The 16,785-nt window shown below is 37.7% G+C and overlaps 2 protein-coding genes across 5 annotated transcripts in view; one reads left to right on the forward strand and one right to left on the reverse strand.

Moving 5' to 3' along the window:
• CMSS1 (cms1 ribosomal small subunit homolog) overlaps positions 1–16,785 on the forward strand; it is a 403,057-nt gene that overhangs the window by 205,868 nt on the left and 180,404 nt on the right. Inside the window, exon 2 of one of the 4 annotated variants that reach the window (XM_036916535.2) lies at positions 12,419–12,473. The exons of the other annotated variants lie outside the window; for them this stretch is intronic. The gene's annotated coding sequence lies outside the window, so the exon portion shown is untranslated. The remainder of the gene's footprint in view (positions 1–12,418; positions 12,474–16,785) is intronic. 4 annotated transcript variants of the gene reach the window in all.
• The window catches only part of FILIP1L (filamin A interacting protein 1 like), a 242,522-nt gene that overhangs the window by 196,444 nt on the left and 29,293 nt on the right, over positions 1–16,785 (reverse strand). The gene's annotated exons all lie outside the window — the stretch shown is intronic.

Consider the following 16,785-nt stretch of genomic DNA (forward strand, 5'->3'; position numbering starts at 1 on the left):
CCCAGACTTACTGCTTTCCTGCCCTCTCAGTCACTTCCCACACTGCTTCCAGAGACATGATACTTAAATTCAAAACTGATTCTGTCACACTGTCTTTCCCTTCAGCTTAGAAACTTTCAGTAGTTCTCCACTGCCTTTGGGACAAAGTCCAAATACACACCCAGAGACCTCCACTGGAAGATTTTTGGCTCATCCTATTAGATTTATCTCAAATTATTAATGCTCTGTGAAGCCTTCCCTGACTCACATAGGTACATCTTACACTGTGTATCTGTCTCCCTCATATGTATCTGTTATTTGATTCAATTTACAGTTGTTGAATGCCTACTTTATACCATGAATTGTTTTGGGTATTGAAGATATAAAATAAGACAGCCCTTGTTGTTTTAAGGACCTCTAGTTGAGAAACATTTCAACAAATCAGAGAAAGTGTGATAAGCTCTACACTGTTAAAGAGAGTGCAAGGTACAGAGATAACAGGCAGGAAGAAGAGGAGCACTGTCTCTAGCACATAGCACCTTCTGTTGTGATTCTTACTTGTGTTCTCTCCTACTGGAATAGGACACATGTATGTCCCAGGTACAACAGTGGGAAGTACAGAGTAGGTGGGGAGTGGCAGGTTATGTTGGATGGATGGGTGGGTGGGTAGGTGAATGAAAGGAAGTTGCAACAACTGCCTAAAATTATTTAGAAGATTATCAGCAAATTCCAGTCATTCTTACTTTCCTTGTCATCTGTTGCCATCTGTATTTAGAGTGGGTGAATGAGGGTGTCTTGAGTATGAAAATATGTATAACCTTATAGTGTATAGGCTAAATCTTTGCCCTGGCAACTTCTCTTTGTGCTTCAGCCAGTTTTCAATCTGTTAGCCTTCAGGGAGGAACTCGGGGCCTAGCCTTTTCAGGCAGCCCTCTGCTAAATACATCAAAGAAGTCTGTCACTTGATGGTTCATTTGCTTTTCAGCTTGCCAGAGGCTCAGGCTGAAGGCCCCAATTAAAAGATCTGTGTGTTCCTGAGGTCTCTTGCTCAATGGTGAGGAGAGAATCCCCAGGGCTTCATCACTTCACTGAACAATGCATCCAGTTAATCTTATAGATTAAAACAAAAAAAAAGCCTCACACCATTCTAAAACTTTATAGTTCGGTTTCACCCATATTTCCATTCCCTGTAATCTCTGAAGACCTCTCTTCATGCTAATACAAAAGTGTCTAGACTCTAAAAGAGTGTTCTCAGTCCTGGCTTTTAAAAAAAGGGTGGGGAGGGCAGTCAATACCACATTCTACACCCAGATAGTTACTGGCCTAAACAGCACCCAGGCATCAGTATTTTTTTTGAAAGTGCCCCAGTTGATTTTAATGTGTAACCAGAATTTGAAAAACACTGGCTTAGAGTCAAGACCAGAAAACTTTACACTTAGCCTGGATTTCAGTTTCCAAGACTGCCTCCTCCTCATCCTTTAGGTCTCTACCGCAATGCAACCTCAGTGGGACCTCAGCTACCACCCTGTTACTAAGAGCATTTCCCACAATCTGAAACAACTTGTGTTCTTACGTGTTGTTCTTGTTTATTACCTGTACCTCTTACTAGGTCAGGAACTTTGAAAGGTATTTATGAACATCTACTTTTGAGTGACTGTAAGCTCTAGATCTAAGAATGTGGGTGACTGCACCAGGCTGAATCAGTGGAGCTGGAAGAGTAAAAAAAGGTGAAATTTGAAGGCAAGAAATGCTGTACTTAGAAGAGAGTCACAGAATAACTTAAGTGGATGATTCAAATGAAAAAGAGTTCCAAAGTGCAGTGCCAACGGTTTCTTACCTCTACCACTTATTTACAAAAAAAAACAAACTGCCTTTTTATTCTAAGTAATATATGCTCATAAAGATTCGAACAACCCAGCTGAAAGTGAAACTTCTAACCCATTCTCCAGGGGTAACCATTGTTTATAGTTTAGTGTTTATCATTTACAGTATTTTATAATGTGTACACAAATAATATACAGGCTAGTTAAAACAGAATTGAACACTTCGAAAAATGTATTACTCAGAAACTGTGTGTATATAAACATGTAGTCAGTCAAAGCTTGGAGTTGCCTATGGCAAGACATCTGTAAAGATAACTTGATAATTTAGTACAAACTATATTTTCTTAAGATAACCTGATTACTGAGTAGTAGATGTTTGGAAATGTTCAGTTTCTTTTGAATCACTCTGCATTTTGCACACACACACATACACATTTCCCCCAAATAAGTTCTTAATGTACCTACTATTAACGAAGGTTAGTTATTTTAGAGGTTAGGTCCCCTCCCAAAATTGAGGCTTAGAATTTAAATTGTTTTAAAAGGTGATAAATTTGAGAATACCCTCTCACTTTATCACAGTTCAGCTATTTGGAAACACCCTAGTTCAGGAATCAGCAAACCATGCAGGCCAAATCTAGCCTTTCTCCTGTTTTTTTGAATAAAGTTTTATTGCAACATAGCTATGCCCATTTGTTTACATATTGTGTGTAGCTGCTGCTGTGCTGTAGTGGTAGAAGTGAGTAGTTGCAACAGACACCATATAGCCTAAAATATGCACTATATGGTTCTTTAGGGTGAAAAGTTGGCTGATTCCTATTTTAGTTGATCATGTAGGTTATGCTGTCAGTAAACAATCAGAACAAACCAACTGAGCCCAGTATATGGGAATTTGTTGATAGTTCTGGGGTTTTGCATTTCTGGTTAAAGAAAGAGTGGACTATACATGTCTGATGCATTTCTTAGGAAGGAAATCTGCCAGAGCATTGGTAAGTGATGGGGTGGGGAAGGAGTGGGGAGGCATGTTCCATCTAGTTGGGTCCCATCTTCCTGTCAGGCGTGTCACGTCTTCTCCCTTTCTATTCTCTCCCCTCCCAAAGGGAACAGTGCTCATTACAGATGTGGCCAAAATTTTCAGAATACACGTAGGTTGTATCCTTTGAATTTAAACCAGTCTGCCCGGTCTTTGCTGCCAAGCTTCATAAATCATTTGGATGAACAATTAAAAGGCTGGGTGCCTTGTCGAATTCTACTCCAGGTGCAGTGGGGTAACCCCCCTTCCCCCGCAGCTGCTCAGCATGCAAGGTAGGGGACCCTGCACAGTGTAGGCTATGAGGCAGTCACTACAAGGCATTGGGTTTCATCTCCACTGGGCTTGTGTATTTTCCCCAAGTCCCAAGTTTTGTTGGGAATGCCCCTGTCTGGAGATTCCTTTGCAGATCTTCCAGTGATAGGTCTGCAAATGTCTGCACTTTGCAAAGGTGGTGCTGTGGTAGCTGGAAAGCACTATGGCCAGACAGGCTTGCCGGGACTGACCACCTCCTCTTTGCTCTATATGGGTCTTAAATGAGTGCCTCCTTCCTGTGAATCTGGTGGTGTGTAAACTCACAGGCTATCTCTTCACTAAATCATGTACAGACTGGCCCTGAATTTGGTTTAAAAAAAATTAGGGGCAGAGAATCCCTCTTAAGTTATGAATTATCTGGAGGTTGGTGTGCCCTCCTTCTCCCCAACCCCTTTCCTTTTTACAACCTTCCAACTCCTTGGTGTTCAAACCACTGCCCCTACAGAAAATAGTTATCCCCCCTGCTGAGCATTTTATACAGAGGTAGGAAGGCCTGTAGACCTGGAGTGACTCATCCAAACTGATGAAGCCTTGTCCTTTTGGCCTTCAGACCAGATGGCTTCATCTTAGCTGTACATCCTACTTGTAAGACGTTCCCCTCTAAAGCATGATCTAAACAAAAGGAAATACCAGAAACTTCTGTTGGGGTTCATATTGCTTTCTTTGATGAGTGTGTGTGTGTTCTGAGGCTCTCTCTGCTGTCTGTAAATCAGACATTCCTGCTGGGTTGCATCAGATTCCAAGCGACATGATTGATGAAGAAAGGGCAGAGGAGAGATGATGTAATGGCTCTTGCAGAGTTTACCTGTGAATTATCTCTAACTGTGTACTGCTCGGGGTCTGTGTGACACTGCCATCGCTGCTCTTCAGCACGCTAGCCTCACACTTACCTCACCCTATGTTTCTCTCCTTTTCTTGCCAAATCTGATTAGAAGCACTTTTGTTTTAAGCCTGTATTTATGAAGCCATAAGTGGACTTTGTACCAATGACCATGTGGATAAAATAATGTTAGGGCAAGCAAATTACATACTGACTTGGTTAAATCAGCTTGATGTCTCTCTTAGCTCAGTTCAGTAAATACTCACATAGTCCCTATTCTGTGTCCTGTGTTGTTGATGCTGATAGTTTTCTTCCTTACAGGACTGTTTTGTGTTTCAGCTTCTGTTCAATAAATTGGCAGCAAACAAACCTATAGCAGGTACCTGCCTGTGCCAGTGACTGTGGTTTTTGACATGCACTTTTACTTGTAAACCTCAAAGCAGTTACTACTTGTACCTATTTTAGAAGTGACAACAATGGCCTGGTTCACTTTGCTAATATGAGTCAGAATTGGGACTGGAATCCATGTCTTTTGACAACAAGTACAGTACTTTTTCCACTACATCACAAATGTCTTTGGTTTATGTACTCAACTAATTTTTGCAAGGAAAATGTCCAGTTTTCTCACAGTAATCTAGATCATACTTGATACAGTATTTGCTTCTGTTCTTTGTTTATCCTTGGGATACTGAAAGTCAATAGAATAGGCATAAGTATATTTACTGAACAGTAGCCACTCAAGTTCTGTGGTGGAGTTGTTTTATACAAACACTAAATTTGCATGAATTCAACTACACCTGCTCAGCAAATGAATATAAAAAGAGCAGGAATAATAATTTATATTATGTAGACCAGTCTATTCAGGTTATATTCAGTGAGTCAGTGCCTAGGAGTGAATCTGAGATAGAAGATGTATATGATCTAACTCAGTCTGTGTCTGTTCCATGTTCTCTCTTATGGTGAGCATCTTACTTTGCTCAGTGTGCTGTTTTATAGAACATGCATCCTAAATACAAGCCACTTATTCCATCTTGTATTCAGCCAAAAATATAGTAATCTATACCAATGCTGGAGAAAAAGCTTACCTGGGTTGGGCCTACTGAGAGATAGTATATTGGCTTCCAGTATGGGAACTTCCTAGAGGATGTTCAAAGTAATTTTGACAGAACTTGATTTTTTTTTTCTTACATATTCTTTTGAACACCTAAACCCCAATTAAAATGCAGCTCCTGAAGATTGATATTGGCTTGCATATAATCAGGCAGGGAATCTTTGTTTAGGCTGAACTGAAACTCTCTTGGGCTCAACAGCATTGTTGATGGTGGGTAATGGTGGGTAATGGTGGGTAAACCTATCTTCCATTTCATGTTAGCCATGCCAGGTTGGAAGGACCAGTGCCAAGCAGATCGAACACCCACCATGTCCATGAGAGAGCTGAGTCGTCACTGAAACCAAGGGAGGAGAACCAACAAAGGCAAAGTGTGGCAGGGCCACCCACTGAGTGGTAGAAAGAGAGAGGAGATGAAGAAAACCACATTAAATATAGCCACTGGTGACCTTTGAGAGAATAGTTGTGATCAATCAAGAGGTCAGAAGCAAGACACAAGCAGTTAAACATTATTAATACGGGAAGGGATCAGAGTAGTCAGCAGAATATCATGAATCCAAAAAAGGGGCAGCAGTAAGAGAGGGCACAGGGGCTGGGAATTGATGTCTGAGGACCAGGACTGGGTAATGATAGGACATAAAAGGTAGAATTTGGAGGTTAAAGGCAGAAGCATATGGTGTCATCAAGAGCTCTGGCTTCTGAGCTTATCTGAAGTTCTCCTAGGGTGCTGCTGGGACAGATGTGACCTCTGAGGTGTAGAGGCAGGGAAATCATTGGTGTCTATTGGCAAGCCGCTTCTCATAGTCGCTCACCGACTGCATATTGGATTTCATGCAGTTACTACTTTTCTAAGTAGTTAGGTTCTTATTTGCTTGTAATTTGCAAAATCAAGGCTGGCTCTGCAAGGCTGCTCATTAGTCGGGAAAGAGGGCGCCAGCAGTCAGCATATTTACCTGGAGAGCCAGTAAGGGTTCAAGTCTAACGAACACAAAAACCAACTCATTCATAATGCCAAAACCTCATCGTATTCAAGGAAGTGGAGCTGAACCAGGGCAACTCCCTTTCCTTCCTGTATTTGTGTAGCGAATAGCACCTTGCATTGTTAAAACTGAAATCCTGTTGGTGATATCTTTCTCACTTTGTATTTTTGACTCACTGTAAAGTGTGAACTACAGGAGGTTGCTTGACTGTTGTCACTAAGAAACAGGCTGCCTTGGAAAAATTGAAGCTGGAGGCTAGGGTGTTCAGGTTAAGACAGGGTCTCACAGGATGGGGCCTCTCTACCCCCACTGCTTGTGTATAAGAATCCCCTCTGGTGCTTATTAAAAATGTAGGATATAGGGCCCCATCCTAGTCCAACTAAATAAATAAATCCATGATTGGATGTGACTCAATAATATGCGTATTAATAAGCTCCTTTGAGGAGTCTCATTAAGTCTGCAATTTAAGAACCACTAGTCTGGAAACTGTATGTGACATAAGTGAAATTTTAGAAAAGTGATCTTTTAACAAACCAAATTCTCATCATTCTGAAGTCAAATTTTATTAATATAAAGTATGGCCAGGCATATTTATTTAAGTGAAAATTTATAAATTTATAAATCTTTGAAACTCTTAGGAGAAATATTTAAATACAAGATACATGCAAAATGTTAGCAGTAGTAATAACTTAAATACTCCTGGGTATGAGGAAAAAGAGATTGCTTCAGTTCAGAAAGTTTGTGTGTTTTGTGAGATTTCTGTCATTTCCCAAGAAAGGGAAGAGGTGAAAGGAGGGAAGAACACAGAGAGAAGCTTTTCTTGGCTTTGAAGATCCTAGTCCTTTGTTCTGCTTGCCTCCAAAATGCAGCTGCGTCCTACTCACAGCCCCTTTGCCACAGGCCAGCTGGGTCCCATTCATTCCCACCTCCACTACTGCTTTTTCACACACCAGAATGAGAATGGAGAATCGTAGAAAAGAGAAAAGCAATTTGATAGGAAGTAAAATTGAAGATTTATAGAGAAGAGGAAGGCAAGGTATCTGGGTTCTAAAAAGTCCTAAAGCCTTAGACCAGAAAGCCCTTAGCCATAGCTGTCTGGGTAAAACCATTTGTTGTAGTTACAAACTGTGTGGGAATAGGTCCATATGGGGAGCATTATAGGTAGGGACAGTAAGAGAAACTGGCTCCACTTCCACTGCCCCTATTGAGATAACCTCAGAAACTAACCCAAACTAATCTCTCCCCTAGCCCTCATCTGTTCTTTGGCTTTTATTTAAATTTTATATTTATTTTCTTTTAATTGTTTCCTTTGTATAAGTCATTTCCTTAAATCTCTAAATTTCTTCATAATAGAAACTATTACGCAGATCCTTGGGGTACATTCGCCCTCACTCCTTTCCTCCTTCCCCATAATCATCATCACTACTACCCACATATGGTTAAATTTCAGTCCCATATTTCATCCTTTTTCATGAGGTGATCTTCTGTAATTTTCTACTCTAAAGTCTCCTTTTAAAAAAATATTTCTTACTCAATTACTAACTCCATACACAAAAGTAAACTTGAAATGGATTAAAGACCTAAAGGTAAGACATGAAACCATCTTAGGAGAAAACATAAGCAGAAATCTCTTGAACATAAGCATGAGCAATTTTTTTCTGGACACATGTCTGGGCAAGGGAAACAAAGTAAAAAATGAGCAAGTGAGACTGTATCACACTAAAAAGCTTCTGCATGGCCATGGCCACCATCAACAGAACAAAAGACAACCTACAGTATGGGAGAATATATTCATAAATTATTTATCCAATAAAAGGTTAACATCAAAAATATATAAAGAAATCAGCTGACTCAATGCCAAAAAAAAACCAAATAAACTGATTAAAAAATGGATAGAGGTCCTGAACATTTTTCCAAAGAAAAAATACAGATGGCAAATAGGCACATGAAAAGATGTTCCATATCACTAATCATCAGGAAAACGCAAGTCAAAACAATAAGATATCACCTCACACGAGTTAGAATAGCCACTATCCAGAAGAAAAGAATAAGTGTTGGTGAGGATGTGGAGAGAAGAGAATCCACCTACACTGTTGATGGGAATGTAAATTGGTGCAGCCACTGTGGTAAGCAGTATCGAGGTTCCTCCAAAAACTAAAAATAAAAATACCATACAACCTAGTAATTCCACTTGTGGGAATTTACCAGAAGAAAACAAAATCCCTGATTCAAAAAGATAAATGCACCTGTATGTTTATTGCCACATAATTTACAATAGTCAAGATAAAGAAGCAATTAAAATGTCCATCAATAGATGAATGAATAAAAGAAGATGTGGTACATACACACAATGGACTCTCATTCATAAAAAATAAAGAAATCCCGCCATTTGCAACAACATGGGTGGACATAGAGAGTATTTTGCTAAGGGAAATAAGCCAGGTAGGTTAGACAAATACCATATGATTTCTCTTATTTGTAGAATCTAAAACAAAACAAAACAAAATGGACAAAATAGCACTAGATTCATAGACACTGAGAAGTGACTGGTGGTTACCATGGGAAGAGGGGTAGGGTGGGTGGATAGGGATGGTGAGGGGGATAAAGGGACACAAAAATTCCCAATCATAATACAAGTTGGTCACGGGGATAGTAGTGCAGCATGGAGAATGTAGCCAGTAATTCTGTAACATTCTCCAATGTTAACGGATAGTAACTACACTAGTTGGGATGAGAATTTAATAATGTGGGTAACTGTTGAACCACTGTGTTGTATACTTGAAACTAATATAAGATTGTATATCAACTATACTTCAATAAAAAAATATTTCTCCTACATAGTCATGGAATCCATCATTCAAGTCCCAGAAGTTTTAGTTTTAGCCTTTTTATTTTATATTGTTAACACTCAGCTTTGGAATGATGAGAATCCAGCTTGTTTATTTTATATCTTCTCTTCCTGTAAGAGAATTCCAACTTGAGATGCACTCAGCCCTTAACATAGTAACTTCTGGAATTTGCTTCTTAAGTTAAGGAATTAAAGCTAAGAGCAAATATTCCTGACTCTGTTTTGAATCAGATAACCAATTAATAATTGCGGCATGTCTGCCAAAGTAAGCAAGCATTCTTGGTAGGTATAACCATCATGCATTGTTTTGAAATGTTTGATTATTAAACCACTGCAAGCTCTTAAAATTAAGCTATCTCTAATGTGCATTGTGAGGGATTTTCTAAAACAAACTGGTTTTTAAAGTATTTTTGTTTGGTCTTGTTTTATGTACTGTTTGTCCAAAACCTAAGCATATTCCATCTTCCTAACTCTTTCAGTATTTACTGGCTTTCTTAGTGCCTTTGCTGATATTTTTCATCTGAGGTTTATACTGTCCTGTGGCCTTTAATTTTCTCTGACTGTTTCCTCTGTCCTTGGCATTCATTATCCTTTTGTCAGATGTTTGAAATGGGAAGAAAAGAAGAAATCACTTGTGATTTTCTGCTCTGAAGGTCTTTATTACTATTCCTATTTTATCTTAATGATCATGAGAGTCAATGGTCTGAGTATCAGATATAACTCTTGTATTTTTTACTCACTGAAATCAAAATAATCTTGCTGCCTAAAATTTTCATTTGACTAGAAGACCATGTAGAGCAGAGCCTTACTGATAGTCCACAAAAATGATTTTTGCCAGTACATTTCCCACCACAGAAAGGTAGTGCAATGAAAAAAAACCAAATCATGAAGGATGCAAGAGTCCAATCAGAAGAAAACAGTAAGTAATCTATAATGCAATAAAAGAGGGAGTTAGGGACAAAACTTACACTCAGTTGGGTTGCTAAGGCACAGGGAAACCTGAATTAGCCCAGAATATGTACAGGTTTTGCTCTAGTTATAATTCAAGGCCAATCTCCAAAATGCTTTAAATGAGACAAGTGCTTCACTTTGTATAGGCAAAATAGGGCTTGTAGCTTCCACTGCCACTGTTGCAAATTATAACACAGGACTGGTAGGAATCACTGATAAAGATACAGTAGTCAGCTGGTAGCAACAGGAAATTGTCAAGAGTTGGCCACTGAGGCAATAGGGGCAGATACCTGTTGGCATTTTTTGGTGCGCAGATTCATGGCCTCTCATCCACTAATTATTGCATAGCATGGGTTATTAGTTTTGTAAGTAGTTAGGTTCTAATTTTCTTGCAGTTTGGGAAACTAAGGCCTCCCCCTGAGGATTAGGGGGTTGGAATTGCTTTCCCCAGCACAGCCTTGCTGTGGGACCTATACACAGGGTGTTGCCCTTCTCATCTAGCCTTTTTTCCACCTTCCTGATCTTTGTACTAACATAATTACAATAAATTGCAGCTCTTGAGATAATTCCTTTTCTCACCTCTGGGTTTTAAGTTTTTCAGCAAAGCTACTTAAGCAAGGAGGAGGAAAGAGCCTTTCCATAAAGTCAGGTCTTTACTGATAAAGGTAACTCACCCCTCCTTCCCAATCAGATCCCCTGCCAGCAATAGCATAGACTTGAGCCACTGCCAAATGCTTTAATACCATAAGGACTCACTTGATAAAGGCTATGCGTGGCAAACAAAACACAGCTGAAGTTCCCAAAGGACAATTTTCCAAGATTTTCATGTGAGATGCAACCAGGGCACCCTTCATTTAACTGTTACCATGTGTTTGCTGTAGTCCTTGGTACCCTGCACTTCTAGAGATTAGAAATTACAGGAAGTGCTAGCCATGGCAAGATGGAAATTTACTGTAGCTATAGAGAATTTGGTCTTTGACAAAAAAAAGTACAATGGCAAAAATAGGGAACAACTGTGGCATTAATACTATGATCTTTCCAAATAGCCCAGGAAGTGTCAACACTAAATAGTTGTTGGGTATCTGACTAGGTGAACCCAAATTATTTCAGAGTTCCCTGAGCATAAGAGACATTAGTTAATGATTAATAATTACAAAGTACTCAGACATCTCAGAAGCCTGGAACACCTATATATATACAGGAAAGAGATATTTCTGTATTTAACTGACTGATTTTCAGACTTCATATATCATAGTTTTAGCCTTAACATCCCCCAGACCTTTACCAAAGCTGTTAATGAATAATAAAATTGACTTGTTTTGGGTAGACTTAAAAGGAAAAATAGAAGGTCATGAGATATTAGATTGTCCCTGAATGAGATTCAGATCGAGTGCAGGTGACTGAATTTATTGAGTCCTGCCTCAACCCACCCCTCAAAACTTTGCCTCCTATTTGAAGAAATTAGTGGATTTTAACCAAACCTGCAATATTACTTAAGAATATGAGATTCATCTTCAGTTCAGTTTATTTTCCTGATGTTCTGAAATAAAATGACAGCTAACATAAACTTCCCACAATTCACATAGAAAAGCACAGTATACTTAGGGTTTGGTAGATTCTGCGGTTTCAAGCATCCATTGGGGATCTTGGAACATACTGCCTGTGGATAAGGGGGAACTACTGTATATTTAATTTCATTTAGAAAGGTTTGGGCTTACTTCAGAGATTTCATCCAAGTTTAGAAGCTTGGAGTAGTAGTTGGAAGTCAGAGCTTGCAGTAGTAGTAGAAATAATAATGATAGCATGAAAAGCAGCAACAAAATTGCTTGCCACATTAGCAGCCTAAGCAGTCGAAGGCATTAATGGACCATGAAAACTGGAGAGCGGGGGTGACCATGGGTCAGAGCTAATGTACATAGGCAAGCACAGCATAGAAGAAACTTTCATCACCTCTACTACACTGAGCCTTTTCTCTTGATAGAGCAAGCTCAGAATTTCCCTAGGTTGTTAATCTGGCACCTTTCATGAACATCAGTGTTCACTTTGGAAAATAAAAAAGCAAACAGCCAAAACATCTAAGTGTTAAGAGGGAAAGAACATCAACAGAGGAAATTACAGTAGCACTTGCTGCAGTGGCACCTTTTTCTTGAGTCAGATGAGGTGAAGATATTTGAAAGTTTGCAGCTTTGACAGTCTGTCTTTAGACAGTAACCAGAGATCTTGGGGGAGAAAATGGCATGCATATGCTACCACAGTTTAGCTGTGGCTTTTATACATATATGTGTCCACATTTTCAAAACTGGTCTCTTAAAATATATATGAGAGTCAAGTGATTTGAAAGTAAGAACCACTTCCTTTCCCCATTACTTTTTCTCCCTGTCTGCCATTTCCTTTCTAACATTAATTACCGTTTCCAAAGGATTTGGTGTTTCCTGAGCTGGTATAGTTTCTGTTTGTTTTGGATAGCCCATCAGTTGTTAAGATACCTGCCATGTGTTTTGGAATCTAGAATATCAAGGGTTGAGTACAATACTAACTTGTCACTTTCTTCTTTCTCTTGTTTTTAGGTAAGCCATCTAATTGGAGTGACATGTCATCTGATGGAATTTGCCATTTGGTGAAGTAATACCTTTTTTATCAAATAATGTAAACTTTAATCTTGTGAGTTCTCAATCTGTATTTTCTCACAGCATTGTCTTCCATAGTATCTATCCTCTGTCTCAAAGGCAAAAATAAGAGAGAATGAGAGAGAGAAAGAGAAATGGCAAGCAAGGCAGAAGACATTAACTAAATATATTTATATGTCCAAAACAACACTGTTGAAAGAACCCTATCTTTTCCTAGCTATTTTCATCAATTTTGCCTTTTAGAACTTCAGGAAGTGGAAGAGTTATTGCAGCAATCCCCCCTTATTCTGCAATTTCGATTTCCATGTTTCAGTTACCTGCTGTCAGCCATAGTCTAGAGGCAGGTGATTCTCCTTCTGTCCTATCATCAGAAAGTCAACAGTAACCTAATGATAACAAACCCTTGGTGAAATGTTTATGACCTAATGATACATCACACTGCCTACTAATTCACCTCACTTACTCTCATTATGTAGGCATTTTATCATCTCACATCATCAAAAGATGATGAGTGAGTACAGCACAGTAAGATATTTTGTGATAGATTGAGAGGATAAAGACCACATTCACGTAACTTCTGTTATGGTATATTGCTATAATTGTTCTATTTTATTATTAGTTATTGTTGTTAATCTCTTTCTGTGCCTAATTTATAAATTAAACTTTATCATAGGTATGTAAGCATAGAGAAAAGCACAGTATACTTAGGGCTTGGTAGATTCTGCGGATTCAAGCATCCACTGGGGATCTTGGAACATACTGCCTGTGGGTAAGGGGGAACTACTGTATATTTAATTTCATTTAGAAAGGTTTGGGCTTACTTCAGAGATTTCATCCAAGTTTAGAGCAGTGACTTTCAATTATATTGAGTGAAAATCTTCCATTCCTCAATATGTTTCTCTAAATGGGGAAAACATTCTATATAGGTTTTCTTTTGAATCATAGTTTTAAGTCTTCATATATTTGTTTATTTTAAAACACAGTTATTGAATGGAAGAAAGAAAATACACAATTTTGAAAATACAAAACCCAGATTCTGAAATGGTACCAGTGCTTGTGAATAAAAGATTGATGCCTCCAAGAGTGAGCATACTGAAAGGGACAAAGGGGTATATCATAACACCAAATGGCTTTTCCCTGATATTTAGGGTCTTTTCATAATAAAAAGGGTGTCTGTATTGGTACGCTTTCCGCAAAGGCAGGTGAATTATGAATCCTATCAGTTCTTTTTTCCCTTGGTGAAATGTTTCTCTTTCTGTAGAACTTGGCACATGATCTATTCTGAATAACAAGCCACCCAGCATGATGCCTTCCCAGTGTTTCTTGATGAGGAATTTCATTTTATTTTTTCTTCTTGAGATTCATTTGATAAAATGATAGAACTTAATAACCCAGAGAACATTTGGATGCAATATTCCTTCAACTCTGCTGCTCTATTATCTCTTCCCTCTCCCCAGTTTTAATTTTTTTTAACTAAATATCTGATAATTAGTAGTTATAAGTCCTGTTGAGACCATGTAACACTGGCATTTATTGTTGCTCACTGAGACAAGTCCGAATACTTGGATATTGATGGAAATAGTAATAAACTGACACTGACAGTCTATTTTAAAAGTTTACTGGTTGAAGAAAAGTTACTTCTAGATCAGAAGGCTACCCTGTCTCTGCCCAGAGATATGCTCTACCCCTGAGGTCCAAGAGCACATAGGGTGAAGACAGTTTGTGCTCTTCAAAGCATTGTGCTTTTGGTTGACTGAATGAATAGATAGATGAATGGATGAATACATATATATTCATGTTAGACTTTTAAAATCAGTTTTATTATTTTACTATCAGATATTTTAAAAAAGAGAGAACCTCCCAAAGTAGTTATAGTTACTTATGTTTGGCAACATACAATAAATTGAATGGTTGCTTTTTCATATTGAGATTCTGAGAATTCCTGTATCAATATTCATATATCTAAATTTGGCACATTTTGAAAACCTTTGTGAGGGGAGTGGTAGGTGGGGACAAGGGATGAATAGTATCTATTAGCTCAAAGTATTCAGAAAACAATTTTTAAAAAAATTAAATATTGGTTGATTCTATACTTGAATTGGATTTTTAACACTTTAATTTGTCTTTCATATTCCCGAAGGATAAAATACCTAAAAATTCTTTCTGGGTTCTGGTCCTTTTATATCTTTACACCAGAAAATAAATTGGTAGAATTAATATCTTGTGAACCATTCATAAGGTCTGCTAGATACGAGTTGTATAAAAATAACTTTCAAGTTTTCCCTTCTTCTATCCTGAGAATCGCTCTAGTTTTCTCATTGTCATTAAAAACCCCAAACCAAACAAATACTCTTTGCTTTTCCCAAGAATTGGTTATCCAAAGAAACCCACAATATTCTAGTGTAGAATTTATAACTTTGGAAAAAATTAGGAGTCTTTTAAAGAATAATGTCACTTAGTGAAGTATGGGGTCATCTTGGAATAAGGATCTTTACTAATACTGTGAAAACTGGGAGAAGTTCTGAAGCTTTAGAAGGAATTAAAATTCCCCACCCCATGCCAGGTTAAGTATTTCATATACTCAGTTCAGTTTCAACTCAACAAAACTGTCATCTGAAAAGGCAGATACATATCGTTTCCCCAGTTATAAAATGAGCTGATATAAAAACTAAGACACCAGTAATAAACTAATTTCTGGATCCATTAAGCATATTTTGGCAAGAGTCCCATTTCAAGACCAATAAAATGTATTAGATAAAGTATGCAGAAAATTTTTGAAATTAAATTTAACAGAAAATGGAATGATCATATTGTTTTTGTTTCTTTTCTAAAATATATTCCTTCTAAACAATTGAGCAATATTTTAAAAATATTTTCAATGTCAAGTTCATTGCTTCTATAATTCTTACAGTCCTTGAAACTGAATGCTGAGATTATTGAAGTAAAAGTTGGAACAGCTATGACTGAGACTTCAGAAGAGAAACTAGCTCTTAAAATTTTCTGTTCCTCAGTGTCCTCATTTATTTGCTTTTACTGAGCTGAAAGCCCCATGAATTTAGGAACCATGTCTGCTTTTGCTCATTTTTTGTAGTGCTTGCCATACTTCCTGATACACAGTAGGTAGGTATTCACTTAATATCTGATAAATGAAGAAGGTACTATCAAATGTACAATTATCTCAACCACCCATGAGAATTGTAAGGAATAATGAGGTGATATGGGTGTGTGTGTGTGTGTGTGTACACACACACATACATATATACATATACATATGCACAGTTGACCCTTGACCAACACTGGGGTTATGGGCATTGGCCCCCTGTACAGTCAAAAAACCATGTGTAACTTTTGATTCACCAGAAATATAACTACTAATAGCTTACTGTTGATCAGAATCCTTACCAATAACATAAACAATTGATTAATTTATATTTTGTATGTTATATTCATTATATACTATATTCTTACAATAAAGTAAGCTTGAGAAAAAAGTATTCTTAAGAAAATCATAAAGAAAAGAAATTACACTTAGAGAAGTAGAGAAAAAGTACTGTACAGTATTTATTGAAAAAACATCCACATGTATAAGTGCACCTGCACAATTTAAACCCTGTGTTGTTAAAGGGTCAGCTGTTTTATATGTATATATATGCTTATATCTCTGAAAAATAAGTGGTCAAAAATGTTTGTTTGTTTGTTTGTTTTCAATCTGACTCGTGCTAGCCAAATTCACATAAAGCAGACTACCTTTCAAACCTGCCCCTGTTAATTTGGATGATATATTTGATTTGAGAGCTTGGATTGCTTATATTTCTTAGTCCCTTCATGTTATTAATTATATCTATGTAAGCTAACTAATTACAACACAGAAACTGAGCATGACATAATAATAAAAGGTATAAATTAAAACAGGCTGATAATTCCCTATTTGCATTGTAAGGTTTCTAAATTAGGACCATACCTCCCTTTGATAATTCTAGATAAACTAACAAGGTTTTATAACCCAGTTTGCTTTCTCTTAATCAGTGAGGGCCCTAACACCTCAAGCCAGTCATTATCTAAGTTTTTGAACACTTATTTTCCTCCAAATATATCACATGGACCACCTTAATTAGATTAGGAAGTACCACCTACACTCATCTTTTTACTACATGAAAAACCTCCCAAACAGCCTCAGGTTTGTTTGATTTGTAATCTTTTCTGATCTCACTCCCTGTTTTGGCCTGGAAGTCCCTTTGCATTTTCTGCCAGTGTCTCTTGTTTTATGGAAAACAGTACAGCAGTCTCCAATATAAAGATATGTGATA

Source organism: Manis pentadactyla, chromosome 1 (assembly GCF_030020395.1).
Source record: "Manis pentadactyla isolate mManPen7 chromosome 1, mManPen7.hap1, whole genome shotgun sequence".
Lineage (NCBI taxonomy): Eukaryota > Metazoa > Chordata > Mammalia > Pholidota > Manidae > Manis > Manis pentadactyla.